We start from the raw sequence: 23,118 nt of genomic DNA, 5'->3' as shown, positions 1-23,118 counted from the left end.
GAATTACCAAAATGTGACACAGAGACAAGAAGTGAGAAAATGCTGTTGGAAAAATGGGACCTATAGACTTGCTTGATGCAGGGTTTCCACAAACCTTCCATTTGTGAAAAACAGAATAAAGTGAAGTGCAGAACAAGGTGTGCCTGTAGAAGTAGTTTAGTTTAAAAGTGTCCCAAGTTGTTAGCGTCCTCAGAAGTTTGGAAGAAGCAAAAGCAAGGATGCTATCCACTAGCAAGTGAGGCCTCGAGGACACCTGCAGATGACATTCCAAAGAGTGGAAGCTCATTGTCAAAGCTGCAAACACAAGAGGAAACAGGATGACGTGGATGAGAGCATCACAGTAAACAGACGCCTGAATCAGCTAGCAAAACTCTTAGAGACTGGGTTTACCAAACAGGATATAAAATGGCTGTGTTTAGCTTTTTTAAAGGTTTTTTCTTTTTAAAAAAAGGATTACAATATATATAAAGTGATATAAAATTAAACAAGCAGACTTGAAAAAGAATAAAATAGAACTTTCAGAAATGAAAAAATATTGACATGAAAGCAATGGTTGGGTTAAATGGATAATTAGATACTTCATGAGAAGATTAGTGAACTAGATAACGGATCTGAAGAATTTATCCAGAATGTAGCACAATGAGAAAAAGAGAACATATAACGGAAAAGAGAGAGGTAGAACAGAGTGAAAACTTCTAATACAATTTAAATAATTGGAGTTCTAGAAATAGAGGAGAAAGAATGAGGTAGAGACAATATTTCAAGAGAAAAAGGCTGAGAAATTTGCCGGTCTGATAAAAAGCATCAATCTATAGAGTCATGAATCAAGGTAGAATAAACAAAAAATAAATAAACATCTAGATTAGCTTAAGTACAGAATGCCATAGACGAAAAGAAAAATCTTAAAAACTACCAGAAAAAGGAAGAGTGGTTATACTGACAGTTGACTTCTCGACAACAACAAGGGAAGCCAGAAAACAGTGGACTATTTCAGTGAGATGAGAGAAAATTCCTATCAAACTAAAGTTAGGTACTTTGCAGAAAGAAAAAATATTGTCAGATGAGGAAAAGTGAGAGAGTTTGTAACGAAAGATACTCTCTTTAAAAAGCTCAAAAGACGTTCTCCAGGCTAAAGGAGATCTATTCCACAGGGAAGATGCAAAAAAGAGTAAAGGACAAAAAAAGTGGAAAATACGTGAGTCAATATTTGTGCAACATTGAATGTACAAAACAATACTTCTTTTTGGGTTTAAAACAGGGTAGAGCTATGATATCCAATGATAGTTACAGATAAGTTGGGAAGGCATGATCAGATTTAAAGCTTTAATAAGATAATTGTTTAAAAGGAATGAAATTTGAATTTCAGAGTTTTATAAGTTAAGTAGGCATGATGGAAATGTTAAGGAAACTAGTAAACTAATAAATACAGAATGTTTAACTTCCAAATCTGTAGAAAGAAAAATGAATGAGGAAAAAATGTCCAATTAATATTTTAAAAGGTAAAATAAACAAAAAAGAAGCTGATCAGGTGGGACAAGAGAGAGCACCAAAGAAAAGAGAAGAAATAATTCCAAGTAGAGATGCCCCTCACTCCTGAAGTCTCCATTGTCTAGATACTTGCAATAATGACTTGCATACGTTTCATAAAAAATTACTATCTGAAATGAAAACCATCTATGATATTCCTTACATGCAGCAATAAAAATGTTGAGTCCTGTGTATGTTCTGGAAAGAGGTCTCACAGTTCCTGCAGGAGTGTCTCAGCTGTTTCCCTGACAATGTCTTATTTCTTACTAATGTTGTTTTCCTGAGGGTTTAGCTTCTGTGCTTGTTTCTGCCAGTTACCCAGGGGCACCAACACCTAGATCCAATTTAGATAGTATCCCTACCATGTCTAGCATATGATTTCTTTGTTTAGTTATATAACAGGACATATTTATTATTAAGCATAGAAAGTCAAGGTAATTTGCATTCAATACTCCGCGGAATAAATACACACTAGACTCAATATACTTAATAACATCTATTAAGTACTAAATAATTAGATAAGTTGGGTTTAAAATGTGCTCTATAATGCAGAAATCTTTGGTCCTTTGTTACATGAGTTTTAGTGTGTTTTACTGGTGTTTGGGGAAATTGATCTCAGTTTTAATTGTATTATTATTACAATGTTTCCTAATTTTATTTTGAAACATATATTTCCTAATTTTATTTGAAAGATTGTAAAGATATAATCAAATATCTAGTTAGAAGACAAGGATTTTTAGACTTGGTTAAAAAATAAAAGACTGACCTAAAACTTCAGGAAACAGTCTGAAATGGAAGGATGGGACGAAGACACACGGCACAAATGGAAGTCCACAGAAGAATTTGGTAACTGGAAATATCAGACAAAGTATATTTTAGGACCAAAAACACTAGTAGATGTAAAAGGGTAATTACAAAGTGGAGAAAAGTTTCCACTTATTAGCAAGATTTAAGAATTTTGATTGATATATGGCTACTTAATAATACAGGCTTTATATGTATATATTTATGAAATGAAAAGGATTAAAAGACACATCCCATCGGAGTCGGAAGATTTTAAATCGTTTGTCTAGTAACTGAGAGCTCAGGCGCGTGACGTCAGCGAGAGCGTAGAAGATCCGAATGACACAGCCAGCAAGCGGAGCTTAAGGGGTCGATTGCAAAAATGCTCATTCTCGTCAAGGGCACTTAGAACTTTTATAAAATTAACCACATATTGTGCCTTAAAGCAAGCCTCGCGAAACTTCAATTGATTGTGTCACGGAGAACACGCTCCCTGAGCACAAAGAGTGAAGCTAGAAATAATTCACAAAAAGATAAGACAAAACTCACACTTTTGAAATTAAACATTTCTGAAGAAGGCACCAGTTAAAGAAGAAATGGTAATGAAAATTAATTAGAAACTACTGAGAAGGGATGATAATGAAAACGCTGCCTATCACCTCGTGTGACGGAGCCAACGTGCTTCCTAGAAGGAAATATGCAGCTCTAGTCACGATGTCAGAAAACAGAAAAGCCTCAAAGTGAATGAGTTTAAGAAATTAGACAAAAAAACTGAATTCACCCTCCAAAAATAGAAGGCAGGAAATAGTAGAGAATCAATAGAAAGAAAATAGACGTATAACAGAGAGAATCACCAAAACTGAAAATTGATGATTTGAAGTGAATAGCGAAATGAACCAACTCTGGTAAGACAGAGCAAGAAAAAAAGAGCAAAAAAATAGTATTAGCAATAAAAGGGGGGGCATTACCAGGCATTCTATGTAGTTTAAATGATAAGAAGTTAATATTCAAATATTATGCCAATAAATTAAAAATGTTAGATAAAATGAACACATTCTTAGAAAAATAAAACTAAATAGGGTTTTCACTATTAAGAACTTGAATCAATAGTTAAAAGTCTCCCTCTCAGGCTCAAATACTTTACCTGAAATTTCTACCAAACATTCCATAGATGAATTAACTCCGACCTACACAAACTATTCTCAAGAACAGAAATAGAGGAAATGCTCCCAGTTCATTTTACGTGGTTCATCTTACTCTGGTTCCAAAACCCGCAAGGGCAGCATAAGAAAATTACCAGCCAAGCTAACTTGTAAACATAGATGTTAACAACATCTGACAAATTTAAGGTGGTTTAACAGAAAATAAATTTCAATAATATAACATTAACAAATTAAGGAGAAATGTACAATTATCTAAATGAATGCAGATAAAGGATCTGATAAAATTAAACATCCATTTGTGTTAAACTCTTATCAAACTAAGAATTGGAAGTAAAAAATTTCCCTAATTAAAGGTATTATCAAAAGCCTGGGATCATACCTTCTCAGATGAAACAGACCAGGGTTCCCGCTGTCACCACACTCACGTTTTATCAGGGCAGCAAGGGGAGGAAAAAAGGAATCTCTTGTTTTTCACGGAAGGTATGCTTTTTTTCTTTTTATGTAAAAACCTCTAAGGATCATTGAGTAAATTTAGCAAGGCTTCTGGACACATGAATCAATGAAAACCTTCTATCATACCTCTGTACGACAAGGAGTTAGGAAATGGAATCAAACAGATATGACCTTTAATGTGATATCAAAAAAATTAAGTACCTGAGAATAAATTACCAAAAAATATGCAAAATATTCATAGAAAATTATAAAACTTACTTGGACAGCATTAAGTAAGACCTAAATAAATGGAGATAAACACCATATTTATGGATTAGAAGATGTAATATCATAAAAATATCAGCTTTCCCTTTAGTTAATCTGTAAATTCAATGCAATTCTAGTAAGAATTTTGATGAATTTTGGTTTTTGTTTGTGTGTTTTTTTGTTCCTTTATGGAGCTTAAACTAATTGGTTCTGAAATTTATATTGAAGAGCTGAGAATCCAAGCTAGCTGAGGGTCTCCTGGAAAGAAAGCGCTTGCCCCACTGAGATTAAATGTAAAGAACAATTATAAAAGTGTAATAATCAGGCCAGTCAACGAGGCAGAAGCTTGCCCAGAAACACAATGAAACACACAGAAACTCGATGATGGCAAGTTGGCATTTCATATTAATGGTGACAAAAGGACTTTTAAAGAAGAGGCATTGGGATAATTACAGTGAAAAATAAAGTTGGGCCTAAACACAAACATGAAGAGAATTCCCAATTGATATGGGAATGGAGAACGTCTTCATGCCCACAGCATAGAGAAGGCTTTCTAAAACAAGACCCAAAAAGTGTTTTAATGGGCACATTAACATAAAGAACTTCTGCTCAAAATATCCATGAGTTAAATAAAAAGACAAACCAAATTTGGAAGATATTTGCAATGTATATAACTGACGAAGAACTATAGTTTAGGATATATAAAGAAATCACAAAAATCAACAGGAAAAAGAGAGTCCAATAAAATGGGCCAAAAAAGTGAAGAGTTATTTCACTTGAGAAAAGCAGAAAGTCGAAGATATATAAAACGTTCAATTTCATTAAGAACCGGAAGACTGGAAATTAAGCCTATAATGAGAAGTTAATTCATACCCACTAGATTGGAAAACATTTTGAATGTGAGAACAGGATATTTTGCATACTGTATGGAGCCGTCAGACCACGATGTGCTCTTGGTGGAAGTGCAAATTGGAACCATTGCTTCAAAAATGTTTGACGTTTTCCAATTGAGTTGAAGCTCCATCAATCCTAAGACCTACAAGTTCCGCCCTTGTTTGTATTCCCGAAAACCGCACGCACAAGGATACCAGGAAATGTGTGCAAGAACATTCTTAGAAGCACTGTTTGTTAACAGGAAAAATCTGGAAACAGCCCAATAGTAGGCTGAATAAATAAATTGTGGGATATTTGTACAAGGGAATAGCAAACAACAGTAAAATGAATGAATTACAACCACAGACGACGTTGATGAATCTCAAGAGCAAAGAGGCCAAATTCAAGAAGGCACTTGACAATCCCATTTATATAAAGTCTTAAGCCATGCAAAAAATAAACAGCACACTGTTTGCACATATAAATACACTTGGTAACGATTTTATAGAGCAGAGGGAGGAGACAGAGAATGTGATGGTGGTTACTTGGGACGGAGAGGGAGGCCAGGAAGTGGGGTGAGATCCCCAAGCAGGTTTCAGGAGACTGAGAGGGGTGGTCATGCGGGCTGCAGGTCAGCCTGTGTTTGTGGAGGTGTTCCCTGGCTATTTTTGTACTTTACACATATTTTATATGTATTTTCTGTATCTTGACAGTATTTAATGAAAGTTTTGGAAACTATCTTCAATAAGTGCTGTGGGACAAACTCACATTCATGACAGGCGACCTGGAGACCATCCTTCTAACAGCATGTTTCTTGTGAGAGGCTAGTGTCCCGGGAATGTCCGTGCGTTATCAGAGTCCGTCCGATTCTGAGTGGGTCAACCGGGGGCCACTTCTCAAATACCTTTTTCAGCGTAAAGCCCCTCTGATGTGACTGAGCCATTTTTGGTTGGGAGAAGGGACGAAAAACAGGATGATAACAGCTCGCAAATCTTGACGGTTCTCGACCTTCTTGAGCTGGCTGCAAGTGGAGGTGAAAACATCTTGAGGGGAAAGCACAACTTGATCTTGCGTCTTGTCTGGGGCTGCTTGAGCCAGGGCAGAGGGGGTGAAGGTGCAGACAGCATTAAATGAGATTCACTTACAGACGTTCCACATCATCTTCTGTCTTCATTTAAATTATAGTTCTTTCAATGTGAAAATACCTTACTGTTTTTCAGTCAACGTTACAACTACCAATGATTGCTGGTCTATTGTGCCGGGTATTAAATGGGAGCGTCTTTGTCAAACATTTACTCTCGGGGTTTTTCCCTCAGCTTTATGTGGTCCTTATGTTTCTTTTACTGTGATCTTAGCTCTTCCTCTCTTCAAGGAGCCTGTGATCTCTAACTCTTTGCTTGAGGCATGGTTGCTGCCCAGGCAGCCCCGTTTAAGAAGCACTTAGCTATTGCTTTCTGAAGGTGCTGTACCTCCTGGAGACGCGCCCATTAGTTGTAGCTCAGGCCTGAGCTCTCCTGCAGGATTCCCCTGCTCCTCTCTCATCTTCACACACTCCACTGAGCCGCCCTTCCAGGGCTCAGCAGGCGGCTAAAGACACGTGGATGCAACAGTGCCGGCTTTCATCTTCCCTCATAGCTCATTGGAAGGCAGTTTTTAAAACCAAAGAAAAAATAACTGATACATTATTTTAAATTCAACTGCCTTAGAAACTTCCAGTAGTAAATGAACTTATGTGATTAATATGGAAAATGAGTCTTCTCTCCTTCACCCCACGCTCCCTTCTGTGTTTTAACTGTACTCGTGCCAAGAAGTTTTGGCAATCTGTACATCTTTTTTTAAACCTCAAAAGTAAATAACAAAACACAGACTCCATGGTTGTGTGGCTGATTTTACAGAAAATTATGCCGTGGATAGCTGTGATAAAATTCTCCCAAACTTTCCTACTCCCACAAGTGCATCTTTGGAGTCCTTCCATAATGTGTGTGTGTGTGTGATTTCTAAGTTGGTATTACATTTACATGATTCAAACCTCCAAAAAAATGCAAAAACAGTATTTGGCATGTCCTCAGCATCCTGAAATGATAACTAAAAAAAACGGATAAAATGTTTAAAAAATGTCTAAATGCTCAAATGAGCTGACAATATAAGGAAGAATTTACCTGGCCAAAATCTAGAGTAAACTGAACATTCGGAGGGTTAAGCTCAAAATAAAAGCTGCTTTTGCCCAGAGGATGTTTGTCTATTGAAAGAAACAGCTGTGGAGCTGAGCTGTGGTTTTGGCAGCCTCCTGGGCCAAAGGGTGAGACTTCAGAAATCAGTTTCTACCAACCCAGAGTCTGGAAAGCGCTCTGCCCTCCGAGGAGGGTGGGCCAGAAGGATGGGGCCCTCACTTGAGCCTGCAGCCTCCGCAGACACTTGTGCAGGGCCCCTAAGCTCTTGGCAAAAGCAAATGAAAATTCTCTTTTGAGGCCTCAAATTACTCGTGTGGTTAATTTTTTCTGAATACAATGATCAGACACACCAGAAAAGAAAATACTGTAAATTAGGACCAGCATAAAAATGTAGACATTAGAAAGAGATCATAAAGAATTCAGATATTTAAGTCACAAACATATATTATAAGATGACTTATGCTTACAAGCTAAAAATATAAAAAATAACAGGCTTAAGAAGTAAAAATTATTTCAAAAAAATGAGACCAATTAAAAAAATCAAATCAATCATCTCATCCTAAAACTGTAACTAAAATTAAGAACTTGGTGATAAAATTTAACAACTGACAAGAACCAGCTGAAAAGAAAGTTAGTGAGGTAGAAGATAGGTTGGAATCAATTTTCCAGAAGGTAGGATGAAGGGACAAAGCAACAAAAAATGTGAATGGCAGGCTAGGAGATGCAGAACACAGACTGAGAAGATCGACCCTGACCAGGGAGGAATGATCCATGTGGCTGGTCCCTCTAGACCCAGGAGGCTGCAGGAGAAACATAGTGTGCTTATAAAAAGGCAACAAGAAGGATCCTTGTGGTGTTGGAACTGTTCTTTATCTTGACCGGGGTAAGGGACACACAAACCTACACATGTGATAAAATTGTATAAACACACACATAACCATAAGTAAAACAGGAGAGATCTGAGTAAGATCAGCAGATTGTATAAATGTTGATTTCCTGGTTGTGATATTATATCATAATTTCACAGAATTTTAACATTGGAGAGAACTAGGGAAAGTAGTTCTTTGGATCTCTCTGTATTATTTCTTATAACTCCATGTGAATCTACAATTATCTCAATAAAATCCAAATTAAAAAAAGATACACACATCTGACACACGATAACGAAAACGCAGAATACTTAAGGCAAAGAGAAAATCTTAAACACAAAAGGAGGAAGAAAAGGTAGGCTACTTCCAGAGGGAGAGCAGCTTGACTGACAGCTTGCTTGTTAACAACAACAAGGATTCGAGGAGTGAGGAGGGGATCTTCAGTGTTTTACGACAGATAGGCAGTGAAGCTATCCTCTAAAACAAAGGTAAACGAAGACATCTTCAGATAAACAAAAAGTTGAGGGTGTTCGACACCCACAAAACTTAAAAAAAATAAGTTCTGAAGAATGTACTTAATAGGAATAAAAATGACCCCAGATAGAAGATTTGAGATGCATAAGAGAAGAAAAAGCAAAGAAAGTGGTAAATATTTTGGTTTGTGAAACGTGCGAAGTTATCAGATATCTCAACTAGACGTCACGACTTAGAAACATTCAGGCAGTGGGATCACTGAGGCAGCCAGTGGGACAGAACAGCCTGGAACAGTCAAGGGGGAATGGATGTCGGATGAAGCAGCGGGAAGGGACACCTTCTAATTAAACAGTGCAGCAATAAGTAAGTATCTATACAGGAAAAACAAGGGTGGGTCCCTGTCTCACACCATTTCAGGGTGGACGAGGCACGGAAATGGAGTGGGCATGATGACAAAGCTGTTGGAAATAAATTTTCACAAGGTAAACATGACATCTAGAAATGGGCATATTTCTCAGATAAGACACAAAAAGCACAAACTCTAGAGGAAAAGATCAATAAATATGACTGTGTTAGAATTACAAGTTTTGTTCATCAAAAGGTACCATAAAAATGATTAAAAGACAAGCCATAAAGTAGGAGAAGGTATTTGCTAACAGAGAAAAGACTCATATCCATAACAGACAATGAGCTTGTATAAATCAATAAAAAGGGAGAAAATCCAATAGAAAAAATGGGCAAAACGCAGGAATAGGCACTTCTCCAAAAAGGAATCCAGAAGGCCAGGACACCTCTTGGCCTCATTGTCATTGGGGAAATCTGCTAAAATCACAAAGAGATAACACCACAAGCCTCACTGCCCACCAAGTGGCAAAATTTGAATTCTAAAGACAGAGTAATAAGAAAAACAACCCAATTTTAAAATCGGCAGAATCTTTTAACAGACACCTTGCCAAAGGTACTCAGACAACCAATAGGAATGTGAAAATGTGCCTGACGTCACTGGTAATTAGACAAATACAAATTAAGATCACAGCAAAACACAGCTACACACATGTTCAAATGGCTGAAATTAATTAAAAAGATGGACCATACCAAACGTTGGCAAGGAGGTGGGGGAGCTAGAACTCCCATACACTGCTGGCAATAGTGTATTTTGAGTCTGGAATATATGTGTCTTCTAGTTTCACTAAAAGTGTAGATTTCTGTGTTTTCCAGTCGGAGAAGAGGGGAAATGCTGACTTCCACAGCCATGTTCATCTGGAGGCGTTCCTTTTATCTTTAGGCACGTCAATTAGTAATTCTGAGGGCTGATTACAGGTGCCTTTTTAAAATTAAACTTTAAGTGTTATGTTGGGTTGTATAGCACTATTGTGCAACAAAACAGAAAGAATATTTCCTACACTGTACTACTTCTTGTATCATGAAAATTAATCTGATCGAATTGACTCAGCAAAATAGAGTGAATATCGCAATCAGAACATCGAAGGAAATCAAAGCCCCCTTTTCCATCCTAAAGTCATATGTAGTGGAATAACTAGACCAAGAAAACAGGCAGCCGCCCGCCGGAGGCAGGCAAGTGTTGAAGGTCTTCCAGTGGGCAGAGGGTGTGTACCGACAGCTCGCTGTGGAATGTAGGGTTACTCCCCTGTCTCCTGGGGGCTCAAGTCTGTTCCTGCGAACCCCCAGGGGATGCTGGGGGCTGGCTCTCACCGAGGGAGAGAACCCGAGATTCAGGTTTAGGCTCGAACACAGCAGGAATCTGGAAGGGCCTCAGGAGTGTTTTTTCACGTTCTGCTGATGGATATTGGACATATTTTGCTTAGTAAAATACTAAAAAAGGCCCACTCAGACGCAATATTTTCTGTATACTGGTGGTGGTTTTCAAGAGGCTGCTTCTTTTGTGGAGCTGCTGGCATCTAGAAATGCCCAGCTCCATTCTTCTACCACAGAAGATCCCACATCTCCTTTCTGTTTCATTACCTCAACCCATTTCTGTAAAGTTTAGCTTATGTTCACCTGACTTGTTTTTCTGAGTCTTTTGTAGACCTTTTCTGTCTTCTCGGAGATGTTTTAAGAAGCTCCCTTGAGAGAGGTAGAAGAGAAATGTGAGAGAGGAGAATGCGTGATGGAGGACCTGGGTTAGTCCGCGAGGGATGGTGAGTGGAGAAGGGGCCAGAAAGAGACTGAACTCAGCGTTACAGCGGCGCCCAGATGGGAAAACGAAAACCTTTGTGGACAGCAGGTAGCAGCTGCTAAATATGTCAGGCTAGAAGGCAGGTGCCTGAGTTAAGGAGTGGTTTTAAAGAATGAAATCAAACTGAAGGTGAAAAATCAGCCCAACCATTGCCTTTTATCTTGACCCAGTGAATAGAACAGGCCTCCCGCTGCAGAAACCCTGGATCTAACCGTGATTTTTATGTAGCTCACTTGATATTTATAGGTGTAGTTCTCTGAAAAAGGAAGGTATTTTGGAGCCCAATGGATTTGAACCCCAGTTTCACTACCACTCTCTTTGAGCAGTTGTGGGTTGAATAACATCGAGCAGGAAGACTTGAATGACAAGTGTGTGCAGCACACACTCTCCAGCCACGGCGGAGAAGCGACCCTGGCCCCTCACACAGCTCTGCCAGGCTTCCTCGGCACACGCAGGTGTTTGGAAGGTGCTGTCCTGCCCATATGGTGGCTTCTGATCGTGGAGAGTCTCCTCAGAAAGGAAACTCGTGAAGACACCACAGCGCAGAGATGCGTTACCTCATATTCGGATCTAAGAGGAGAAACCAGGAGAGCAGCCACTGTGCAAGCTGGATGGACGGCGACAAAGGGCCATCAGGACAGACAGACGCAGCAGCCGTGTCTTGTGTCTATTTACCATCCTGCGTAGGGGGGGTCTTAGAAAGAAATAGGCTTTCTAGGCAGAGAAGGGCACTTTTCCTGGTCATCCTAGGCTGTGAGTGACAAGAGCTCTAGGAAGGAGCACCTCTAGGCTGGCATTAAACACGTGAACTTCCCTCCCCGTCGTACACAAATACGTTCATTCCTAGCGACTCAGAAAGAGAATCTAAATATCACTGTATTTTCACAGTGATTAGGAAAGCTTTTGATCACCACCAGTCGGTTGGCTGTTAGAAGTAATGACTGACACAGCTTTCAGGAGCTGTGACATCAAGTGTGTTGCAGGACGTCTGTCACCAGATGCTCATGTCTGTCCTCACAGTCCTTTAGGCTAACACTTCTAACTTGTTTATCATTCTCCAACTGTGACTTGTTTTATACATAATTAAACACTTTTGCGTTACTACACAGTCTGCTTCAGTTCCAATATTGAGGAAATGGCTTGTGTCCTTTTTAGGAGGCTATTATCTTAATACAGAGAACAGAATTCTTGAATTAATTATCTGCCAGATGAGGGTGGAAGAAATACATAATTCTCTGGAACAAAGAGAAAAACTAGTTCAAGGGATTGTTACAGAGTAACTGTTGCTACCAGACAGATTAAGAGAGAAAGACTGTGGCAATCCTCTTTGGGCATTTTGTATCCACATATTTTAGGTAATAAACTTGACTGTTAAGGATTAAACTATGTATTTATCTCAAGAGAGCGCGTGTCGTCATCCTTGCTACAGCGAGTAAGAAAATCTAGTTGAAATTTCGTACTGAGGACCTTGCAAGTGATCCAAAGACGACCCGCCAGGAGGCCAGAGCTGGAAGAGCATCAGTTTTAAATCACAGAGCTGCTCGGGCGGCCGACTCCCTTGACCCTAAGGGCACTCAGGACCCTCAGAATTAGGACAAGAGGCAGATGGAACAGCCAGTATAGACACGAGAGCTTGATCTTACCTGGACGCCACCCTCACACACACCAGCCCCTACAGTAATGAATTTTATATCAGAAAAAGACAACCTAAGTGAGGAAATAAAGCATCAAGGGGTACAGTTGTATGACGGGTGCCAGTCTGCAGAAGAGGTGCAGACCCTGCTTCCAGCGGTGGTGGTGAAGGAGCCAGTGGGTTGCCGTCCTGGTTGGACTCTCCCTGTTCCACACGGAGTCCAATCACAAGCAGACCGTTCTCTCCGCTGACGTGGTGGTTAGCTTCCAACATGTGTCTTTGGAAATGCTCCTCAGAATAAGGGGCGCTTCTGTTTTTTGTGTGTCCTTCTATATCTTTCTATTTATTTTTTAGCTCAAAAAAATCCTTTAATTAAAAAATATATATTCCCCAATAAACTTTAATATGAGTGCCATTAAATTACTTTTGCTGCTTCTAAATACAATAGATCCATTACTTTTCTAAGCAGCAAACTAAAAGATAACAATAGCTTCACTTTAGAAGAGCTGAGCTGATGCTGCTGCTAAGTATCAGATGAGATGATTACACGCAGACTTTTTAAATAGAGGAAATAGGATACATTAAAGAAATATGCTTAGTGTAAGAATCACAAAGCTAATCGTTATTGTTAACTGTTTCTAAGATAGTTTCAAAGAGTTTTCTACATGAGAAGCTGTCACAGTGTGTTTTCTTTCCACACGTGGACTGCAAGTCGATAAGTCCGAGGTCAGCCCTTGCTAGACTCATACACCCCTCCTACCTAGAGTGGTTCCCCTACAGTAGCCGGAACCATGCAGCAGATGGCACTAAGGACACTAGCAAGGCAGCCCGGGAGAGGCCTCCTTCGCTGCTTCCTCAGGGTCAGACAATTGCCTGAAAAGTGAGATACACCAACTAACTGAATACAGTCTTCCAAGATGGGCTACACAGTAGACACTGCGAGTTTCAGCCACGGCCCTCACCATTCAGCGGAACTCACAATATTCAAAATAAGTGTAGAAATAATGCCATGTTGAGCCTTTTGGAGAATTAGAATATTGTGATGGTTTCTGAAATGTGAGCTGTCACAGCCATTACTTTTTGATTCTCAGATTAAGCATATTCATTTGTTTTAACTTTGGAAACAAAGGACAACCTGTGTGATTTTTATATTCCAAGAAAAAGGTTGGTTCATGCAATAGGTGGCACAGAAGATGTGTGATTGCTTCTGCAGAATGCTATCCCTGCTTCTGCTCCATTCTCTCCTCCCCTGCATCCCACAGAGGGTGCGCGATGGTTTCTCACAGCCACGCTCTTCTCTGCCTGAGCTTTTCTTCAGCAAACTGAAATTTGCTCAGGATTGGATTAAGTCGGATATCCTTAGATACCCAATCATATATGACTAAAACAGACAAAACTGAACTAGGCTATTGTCTACAGTAGAAAATAAAAATCAAGCAAATTTCGGGGCCACCCCCACATCGTAATGGCTAAGTTCACGTGCTCTGCTCTGGTGGCCTGGGGTTCGCAGGTTTGGATCTTGGGTGCAGATCTACACACCACTCATCAAGCCACTCTGTGGCGGCATCTCACATACAAAATGGAGGAAGATTGGCACAGATGTTAGCCCAGGGCCAATCTTCCTCATCAAAAAAGAAAAGAAAAGAAAAAAGTCAAGCAAATCTCTGAGTCAGTGGTTTGCTTTATAAAATAGCCTCTATTATAGATTCATTTTTTTTTGTATCCACAGGGCAAATTTATATAAATTATTTTTGTCCACAGGTAACTTTTGTAGGAAGCTTTTTTGCATCAACAGCACATATTTATATCAAACCATAAGGTGCAATGAGTTTGAAATGTATTTATTATGTAATGGGAAATAGCTTTTTAGTCCTTCTCTTTCAGTGACTGAACCTTTATTTAAAGAAAATGAATTCATTCATTCATATGGATACCCAAAGCGTGGGAAGTTTTGGTGGCCCTGCATCACCCAATAATGGTTTGTCTCCATGAATGACCTGTGGCCACACAACTCTCTTCTTCCACTTGGATCTGTCACCCAGACTTTCTAAAACCAAGTGATGAAATCTTTTTGTGCTTCTTTGATGTTACTAACTGAAAATTTTATCAAACTAATTCTACATACAATACAGATGAAAATAAATCTGACACCCGCTGTAAAGTAGAGGTATGAAGCAGTTCTTGTCTCATTTCTTATGTAGAAAATGTTCCCTTCAGGATGGTTGTCTAGAGGGAGGAAGGAACTCTTTGGTTGATCAAGTTAGAGCTCCTGAGAGCCCCATACATCCAACTATAACACAAGTGGGGATCATTTCTTGAAGGGTCTCTGTCTTCAAGAACAGGTTCTAATAGTTTCTGCCAGCCCTAACACGCTCAGCACGCACATGTGTGTCAAGAGACCACCAGCTTCTGAAGGACTATAGCGTGTACCGCTTCCAGCAGCGTCTCTTAAGAGAAGAGAGAACACCACGGCTCAGCAAACTTCTCTGTTACCATTCTTGTCGATGTTCGCCAGGATGAAAGGAGATACTGTTTCTTCACATGGGGTCTTTCAATAAAATATCCCTCTTTTATTCTGAAGGGGCTTAATCCCCTCTTGCGGAATTTCTCAAATCCTGTTCTACAGAACACTAGCCTCTCTCAAGGTGTTGATCAGTGTTCTATGCAAAAATATTAGCAATAACTTTCCTTTTAGATGTATTTTTTTAAATGGAAGAAAAAGTTTAGGGTACTTATACATTTGTTTTTATTATGCTAGGACTTAACTTCAAGAAAAATTCTCAGGAGTGTTAGGAAGTCAGGAAAGAAAGCACCAGACGCACGTGGTCTGGTGAGTGTGATAAGCAGAGCCAGTGTGCTCCAGTGCCTGGTGCTGGAAGGTTGACCTGAGTAGCTGCTCCTGTTGCATCTTTCACACACAGTGAAGACATTTTCAATGTTTAATTTTAATGTGAAACATTCGTCCATTAATAAGTTGAGATAGGCAAAGCTGGAGAGCAATTTCACAGCTGTCAGTGATCAATGAATGGCAAAGTCTGCTCATTATTTAGAGGAAGAGAAACATGTATAAAACATTTTTCACATCTTATAAGTAATAGTTTTGTATACATATAGTAAAGTCATTGTTTTCAATTCTGCCACAGTTGGTTTGATGACATTTCTAATTCTTAAGTACTAGTCTACAGAGAATAAATGGCATTGTTACTTAAAGATTTTTAAAATTAACACACTTCAATTTTTAGACCAGTTTTAGAGTATAGCAAAATGAGCAGAAAGTACAGAGTTCCTGTACACCCTCTGCGCTGACATGCACACCTCCTCCACTATGACGTCCTGAACCACAGAGGTACCCCGGTGACAGTCAATGAACATGCATCAACACCCCTTCAGTTTCACTCTTGGTGTTGCGCATTCTATGGGTTTTGACAAATGTATAACGACATGTACCCACACTGCAGTATCACGCAGAATTCTTTCACTGCCCTAGCCTTCCTCTTGCTCTATCTATCCATTCCTCTCCCCATAACTCTGCATAGCTTTGCTTGTTCCAGAATGTCATAGAGTTGGGATCACACAATACTTTCAGGTCGGCTTCTTTCATTTAGTCATAGGCTCTTAAGTTTCCTCCATGTCTTTTCAAGGCTTGGTAACTCACTTCTTTTTAGTGCTAAATAATATTCCCTTGTCTGTGAATGTACCACAGTTTATTTATCTACTCGCCTCCTGAAGGATGTCTTGGTTTTTGTTCGGTTGGTTTGAATTTTAATGAAGTTCAACTTATCAGTTCTTCCTCTCAGGGATTGTGCCTTTAATGCTGTATCGAAAAAGTCATCCCCATACTCAAGGTCACTCAGATTTTCTCTTATGTTATCTTCTAGGAGTTTTATTGTTTTGCATTTTACAATGAGATCTATGGTCCATTTAGAGTCAATTTTTGTGAAAGATGTAAGGTCTGTGTCTGGCCTCATTATTTTTGCATATGGATGTCCAGCTGTTCCAGCATACATGCGTGTTGAAAAGGCTATCTTTGCTCCATTATATTCCCTTTGCTCCTTTGTCAAAGATCAGTTGATTTCATTTGTGGGGCTCCAGTTCTGGGCTCTATATTCTGTTCCATTGATTTATTTGTCTACTCTTTTGCCACTACCACAGGGTCTTGATTACTGGCACTTTGTAGTAAATCTTCAGGTTGGGTAGTGTCACTCCTCTGACTGTTCCTCCCCTTCAATATTGAATGGGCTATATTGTGTGTCTTTTGCCTCTCCATATAAACTTTAGAATCAGTTTGTCAATATCCACAAAATAACTTGCTCGGATTGTGGTGAATCTACAGATCAAGTTGGAAAGAACTGACATCTTGACTATATTGACTTCCTATCCATGAACATGGAATATCTCTCCATTTATTTAGTTCTTCCCTGACGTCTTTCATCCAAGCCTGTTCTTTGCTTTATACGGATCTTGTACATATTTTGCTAGAAATACACCTAGGTGTTTTTGTGAGTGCTAATGTAAATGGTAATGTGTTTTTAATTTCAAATTCCACTTGCTCATTGCTGGTGTATAGGAAAGCGATTGGCTTGTGTATTAACTTTGTATCCTCTAACTTTGCTATAATTGCTTATTAGTTCCAGGATTTTTTTGGTCACTTCTTCCAGATTTTCTACACACATGATCATGTCATCTGCAAAGAAAAACCATTTTATTTCTTTCTTCTCAATCTATAGACTTTTTATTTCCTATTCTTGTGCTACCACATTAGCTAGTACTTCAAGTACAATGTTGAGAAGGGACATCCTTGCCTTGTTCCTGATCTTAGTGGGAAAGCTTTGACTTTCTTACCATTAAGCATGATGTTAGCTTTAGGATTTTTGTAGATATTCTTTATCAAATTGAGGAAGTTCCTCTTTATTCCTAATTTGCTAAGAGTTTTTATCATGAGTGATTGTTAGATTTTGTCAAATTTTTTTTCTGCATCTATTAATATGATCATGTAATTTTTCTTTATTAGCCTGTTAATGTGATGCATTACATTAATTAATTTTTGAATGTTAAGCCAGCCTTGCATACCTGGGAGAAGTCCCCTTTTTTTTGTGATGTATAGTTCTTTTTACATATTGTTGGATTTGATTTTCTAATTGGTATAATTTCTTCCTGAAATGTTTGGTAGAATTCACCAGTAGAATGCAACCCATTTGGGCCTTATGCTTTCTGTTTTGAAAGGTTATTAATTATTGACTCAATTTCTTTAATAGGTATAGGCATATACAGATTTCCTATTTCTTGTGTGTTTTAGCAGACTGTGTCATTTAAGGAATTTGTTCATTTCATCTAGCTTATCAAATTCTGGGCCTAGAGTTGTTTATAGTATTCCTTTACAATCTTTTAAAAGTCCAGAGGATCTGTAGTGATGCCCTCTCTTTCATTTCTGATACCAGTAATTTGCGTCTTCTTTATTTTTTTCTTAGACTGGCTAGAGGTTTATCAATTATATTGGTCTTTCCAAAGAACTAGCTTATGTTTTGTTGATTTCCTGTTTTGACTCCTTGTTTTCAACTTCATTGACTTCTGCTCTAATTTTTTATTTCATTTTTTTCTGCTTAATTGGGATTTAATTTGTTCTTATTTTTCTAGTTTCCTAAGGTGAAAGCTTAGGTTCTTGGTCTTAGATCTTTCTTCTTTTCTAGTACATGTGTTCAGTGCTATAAACTTCCCTCTAAGCCCCACTCTTACAGCATCCCACAAATTTTGACAAGTTGTGTGTTCATTTTCGTTTTGTTCAAAATATTTTTAAATTTCTCTTGTGATTTCTTCCTTGAAACATGTTATTTAGAAATGTGTTGTGTAATCTCGAAGTATTTTGGGACTTCCCAGCTATCTTTCTGTTACTGATTTCTAGTTTAATCCATTGTGGTCTGAGAGCAGAAACTGTGGGATTTCTATTCTTTCAAATTTGTTGAAGTGTATTTTATGGCCCAGAATGTTGTCTGTGTTGATGGACATTGTATGTGAGCTTGAGAAGAATGAGTAATCTGCTGTTGTGGATGAAGCAGTCTATAGATGTCAATAATACCCAGCAGTTTGATGGTGCTGTTGAGTTATACTATGTCATTACACATAGAGAGGGGTTTTAAGTTCTCCAGCTATAAAAATGGGTTCATTGATTTTTCCTTGCACTTCTATCAGTTTTTGCCTTATGTATTTTGACACTCTGATGTTAGGTGCATATAAATTAAGAACATTTATGTTTTCTTGAAGTACTTTCCCCTTTATCATTATGAAATTCCCCCATTATCTGTGGTGACTTTCTATTCCTGAAGTCTGCTCTGTCTGAAGTTAACACAGCTGCTCCCACTTTCTTTTGATTAGTGCTAATATGGTACATCTTTCACCATCGCTTTCCTTTTAATATGTATGTGTTTTATACTTAAAGTGGATTTCTTGTAGACAACATATAGTTGGGTCTTATTTTTGTGTTCTCTCTGACAACCTCTGCCTTTTAGTTGGTGTATTTAGGTCACTGACCTTTAAAGTGACTGTTGACGCAGTGGGATTGATGTCTCCTATATTTGCTACTCATTTCTGTTCATTGCCCTTGTTCTTTGTTCCTCTTAAGGATTTTTCAAGTTGCCAAATATCACTTTTTTCTATAATTCTATGCTTTTGAAATGTTATTGAAAGCATTATGTTATAAGCTGTTTGGAATATTTCTTCATGGTTGAATTTTAGATGACATGGAAATATTTAGACTTAATTGTGCTATTTAAATTTTCCAAAGTCAGTCTTTGTTTTCAAGAAGATAAACTAGACTGATAAATATGTAAGTCCCGTAATAAATTTGAAAGGTTGAGGCATTAAAGATAAGGACATTTTCTCTGAAATAGACATCAATTTCTGCTCTAGGTATTTCAACAGATAGAATATTTTGAAAAGCAAAGTGATGTTACCTTTTAAATTCCATTCTTTAGGAACTCCACTTAAAGAATAGAGTTAAAATGCAAATTTTAATTTTTACCTGTTCTTAATATGAGGCTTGATTAGGTTTTTCTAAATATAGTAAAATTTGTAATAATTAAACTTCAGAAATTTTGTTTTCATTAAAATTTATCAAAAATCATCATCTACTTAGAAGTAATTAGTCTTCAGAATGATGGGTGATACATTTTGCTCCACCTCTGTTGTATAATAGTAGTTAGAGTATATTTTGGCTAAAATACAAAACTAGTTTTTATTTTAATTTGGATTGTGCTTTGCAAGGTTGTTTAAATTTTAGAATAAAAGTTGTAATTGAAGAAGATGGAGAAATTAGTGGCTCCACTAACATCTACTTTTTCAGCTATTAATGTGTTCCTTTAGTCTGACTGTCTTATTTTCATATTGATAAGAAGCTCCATTTAAGAAAAGAGTGATCTTTCCTTTCTAAATCTGAAGAGACGAGATATATCTTTCTTGAAACGGTTATTTGGTTTGCTTTACTGGATCTTATTTTCTCAACAATCCACCCCAAAAAAATCTCATTTATATAAACAAAGAGTTTATTAGATTAGGTTACAAGCTCACCAATAATTCTTAAATAACAACTTTTACAAAACATAATGAAAGTTAGTTATATTTTTATATACCCAGCAAGTGTGAATTAATACTCAAATTGCTCTCTAATGGCCTTGACCTCACTGACTATGATTATTATGAATTATTCAGCTTTCACCTTTATCATATTTTAGAAACATAAGCTGAATTTTGAATTAACTTGTATCTATATCTTGAGAATTTTAGAAGTGGAACAAATACCACAGTACAATTATTGTTGAAGTCTTGAGTAGTTGATCTTTAAAGGCTAAAGCTATCTTTCTCTTATTTTTTAGGAGAAAAAAAAGATTGCAAAGGATTAAAAGTCCATTTACTGATATTTTATATTCTACTGTGCACAGTCTTTGCATAACAAAATTTCAAGAACAGAGATGGGCCCTAAAACAGCCCTCAAAAGCTGCTGCTTCAGCGTGTGACCCTCGCTGGGCTCTCCAGCACCCATCACTGACCACGTGGCATTTACTCTAGAGAATCGACATGTCTGACCGTGGTCTTCCATCCCTCATGGCTCTCTGGATGCCAAATGGCATTGCTGGCCGGGACAGTTCTCAGTTTTTGTTTCCCGAAGCGTGTGTCTTAAAGCTGTTTCTCACACCATTAAGTTCAATAAGGACGAGCAAGCCATGGACTCTGCCCTCAAGGAGCTGACGTGCTGTCAAGGGAGAGACACCTAGACAACTGGCTGAAGACAGTCAAGGAAATGCAGCGCTCTTTGCAGAAACCCAGGGAGAAAGTTCACAAATCTTCTGAAGGAATTAGAAAAACTTTTGCAGATGAGGTGACATTAGAGTCTGCCCTTGACCATTGAATTTATTCCGCAGAAAATATGTCAGAGGGAAATGGGGAGAAATTAAGAAGCAAACTCACATGAGTCTCTGAACTAGCAAGGGCACGTAACTGGTTACCAGAAATAAATCAGGAGAGAAGCTCCATCCCGGAAGGATGGGAGCTGTGACTTAGGACATTACAGTAGAAGGAAGGTCTCATCCTTCTGTCAGCTCCCCAATCTCTAACGAGTAAAAAATCATCAAAGAAAACAAAAATGTTACACTCTAGCCACTATTTGAGTATTTATTGTGTGCAAGGCATAGTGCTAATTTCTTTGCACAGGATATCCCAATTGATTCTGTCAACAGCTCGTACAGTTGGGTATTATTATTTCCACTTTATAGCTGGAAAAAACAAAGATTAGCAAAGGCTAAATAAACTTCCTGAGGTCACTTGGCTGGTGGGTGGTATAAGAGGATCAAATCCATGCTGTCTAACCCAAAGTTCACGCCTGCCCTCAGCCAGCACCTCCCACTATCTCCATCACACAGGGTGTGCGGGGAAGAACATCAAGAACCCAGGTGTATCTGGTCCCTCACGTCCAGGAGGAAGACTCAGGGTGGGGGAGCCAGGAAGGAATCTGCAGAGACTGAGTTCAGAGCACTCGCCTCGTCAGTGTTTTCAAAGTGACAGAGACCACCAAATGCCAGTCTTCCCTCCGAGAAAGCTATGACCTTAGCAAAGCCGGAGTTCAGTGTCACAGCCCAGGAGCCTATCACTGTTCAAGTCTTTTCGTTAGAGCTCAAGGACAGTCTTCTGACATTCACTTTCCTTGGTGTGTGACCACTAAATCCTGGCTTACACACACGGAAGCCAATGTTCCTGGTCTCTACCTTTAACTCTCCGCTGATTTTGTTACTTTCTTCTGTTTTTAGTGCTTGGGCTTTACATCCAACCTGGAACTCTCCACTGCTCCACTGTCCGTAACTGCAGATTGCACTGCTGGGGAAACGTGAGGGGATGGGGGTGAGAGACTGTCAATTTGGCTGAGTGTTCCTGCTAGATAACCAAAGGGAGAAGGTGTGCTGCCAGCCACGGTCTTTCTGCATTTCCGTGGCCCACAGGCTGCAGGAAAGAAGTGTCTGGCAGACTCTCTGGTAAGTGAGGCAAATGTGTGGTCACAGAAGGCCAGGTGGGGACTGGCCAAAGGCCTGGCTTCTGAGATTGATCAAAGCTAGTCTATAAGAGGTGATTCTTGTTCCTTCCTGAAACTTACTCAGAAACGCATCCAGGGGCTGGCCCAGTGGCGCAGTGGTAAAGTTTGCACATTCCGCTTCTCGGTGGCCCGGGGTTCACCGGTTCGAATCCCGGGTGCGGACATGGCACCGCTTGGCACGCCATGCTGTGGTAGGCATCCCACACATAAAGTAGAGGAAGATGGGCACGGACCAGGCTTCCTCAGCAAAAAAGAGGAGGATTGGTAGTAGTTAGCTCACGGCTAATCTTCCTCAAAAAAAAAAAAAAAAGAAATGCATCTGTCAGTCACATTTCTCATGAGGCTTTTTATTTTAGAGTAGATCGTGCTTCCATGTTGGAAGCACAAGTGAAACCCAGCTCAGTTCACCTACTTCATATCTAATTGAATCCCAGAAAGAACATGCCTAACAGTGAGCTATCTACGAAAACTGCTCAAGCTTTTCTCCCTGTTAATTATCTATAAAAGGATTCATATTGAAAAAGACAGTAGATTCCAACTCTTGATTTGAATTTTTCTATCACAAATTAGACTCATCTCATCTAAAGTTTTCAGTTTAGAGATGTTCTTGAAGTGGGAAGTGAAAAATTAAAATATATTGGAGAATCTCTGGGTTTGTAGGCAAGTTTCAGCAAGTCTTACTCGGAGCACAGTGAAAATGATGTTTTTTTTATAATAAACTCATGAAGCAGAAAGGGAGACTCCATTGAATGCCTTTCTATCTATATGCACAGTATGCGTATTAACTTGTAAGCAAAAGAAAATTTTGACAGAAATTGATTTAAAGGTTTGACACTGGGGGAGTATTGTAATATGGCAAAGTTAATATATTCAGTAATAGAATGACTACATTTGCAAACCTCCTAATTGGATTTTCATCTTTATATAAATTGCAAAGCACTTGCACTTTATTATAAATGAAATGGTGCATTCACCCGGATAATTTTCACTTAATATTGGGCCAACACCTCTGAGCTCATAACCCATATAATGTGGACTTCCATATTGAACCAGCTGCTTAATTTATATACCTTTGGGTTATTGCTCATTTGTAACTCTAAAATAAAGAACAGGATGCTTTCTGTTCTGTTCTTTAGAGATAAAAATTTAAGATGA

The 23,118-nt window shown here is 38.6% G+C and overlaps 1 long non-coding RNA gene across 3 annotated transcripts in view; it reads left to right on the top strand.

Annotated features, from left to right (window-relative positions):
- LOC103540712 (uncharacterized) overlaps positions 1-21,039 on the top strand; it is a 36,761-nt gene extending 15,722 nt beyond the window's left edge. For 2 of the 3 annotated variants that reach the window (XR_011529847.1, XR_011529850.1), the window contains exon 5: positions 10,607-14,551. This is a non-coding gene — a long non-coding RNA (uncharacterized lncRNA). Of the gene's footprint in view, positions 1-10,606; positions 14,552-20,254 lie in introns of those variants that run through there. The other variant, XR_011529848.1, reaches the window with a different exon arrangement.
- The last annotated feature ends 2,079 nt before the right edge of the window (positions 21,040-23,118 follow it).

Source organism: Equus przewalskii, chromosome 19, assembly GCF_037783145.1.
Source record: "Equus przewalskii isolate Varuska chromosome 19, EquPr2, whole genome shotgun sequence".
Taxonomy (NCBI): domain Eukaryota; kingdom Metazoa; phylum Chordata; class Mammalia; order Perissodactyla; family Equidae; genus Equus; species Equus przewalskii.
Note: the sequence above shows the minus strand (reverse complement) of the source record. Positions and strands in the feature narration are given on the sequence as shown.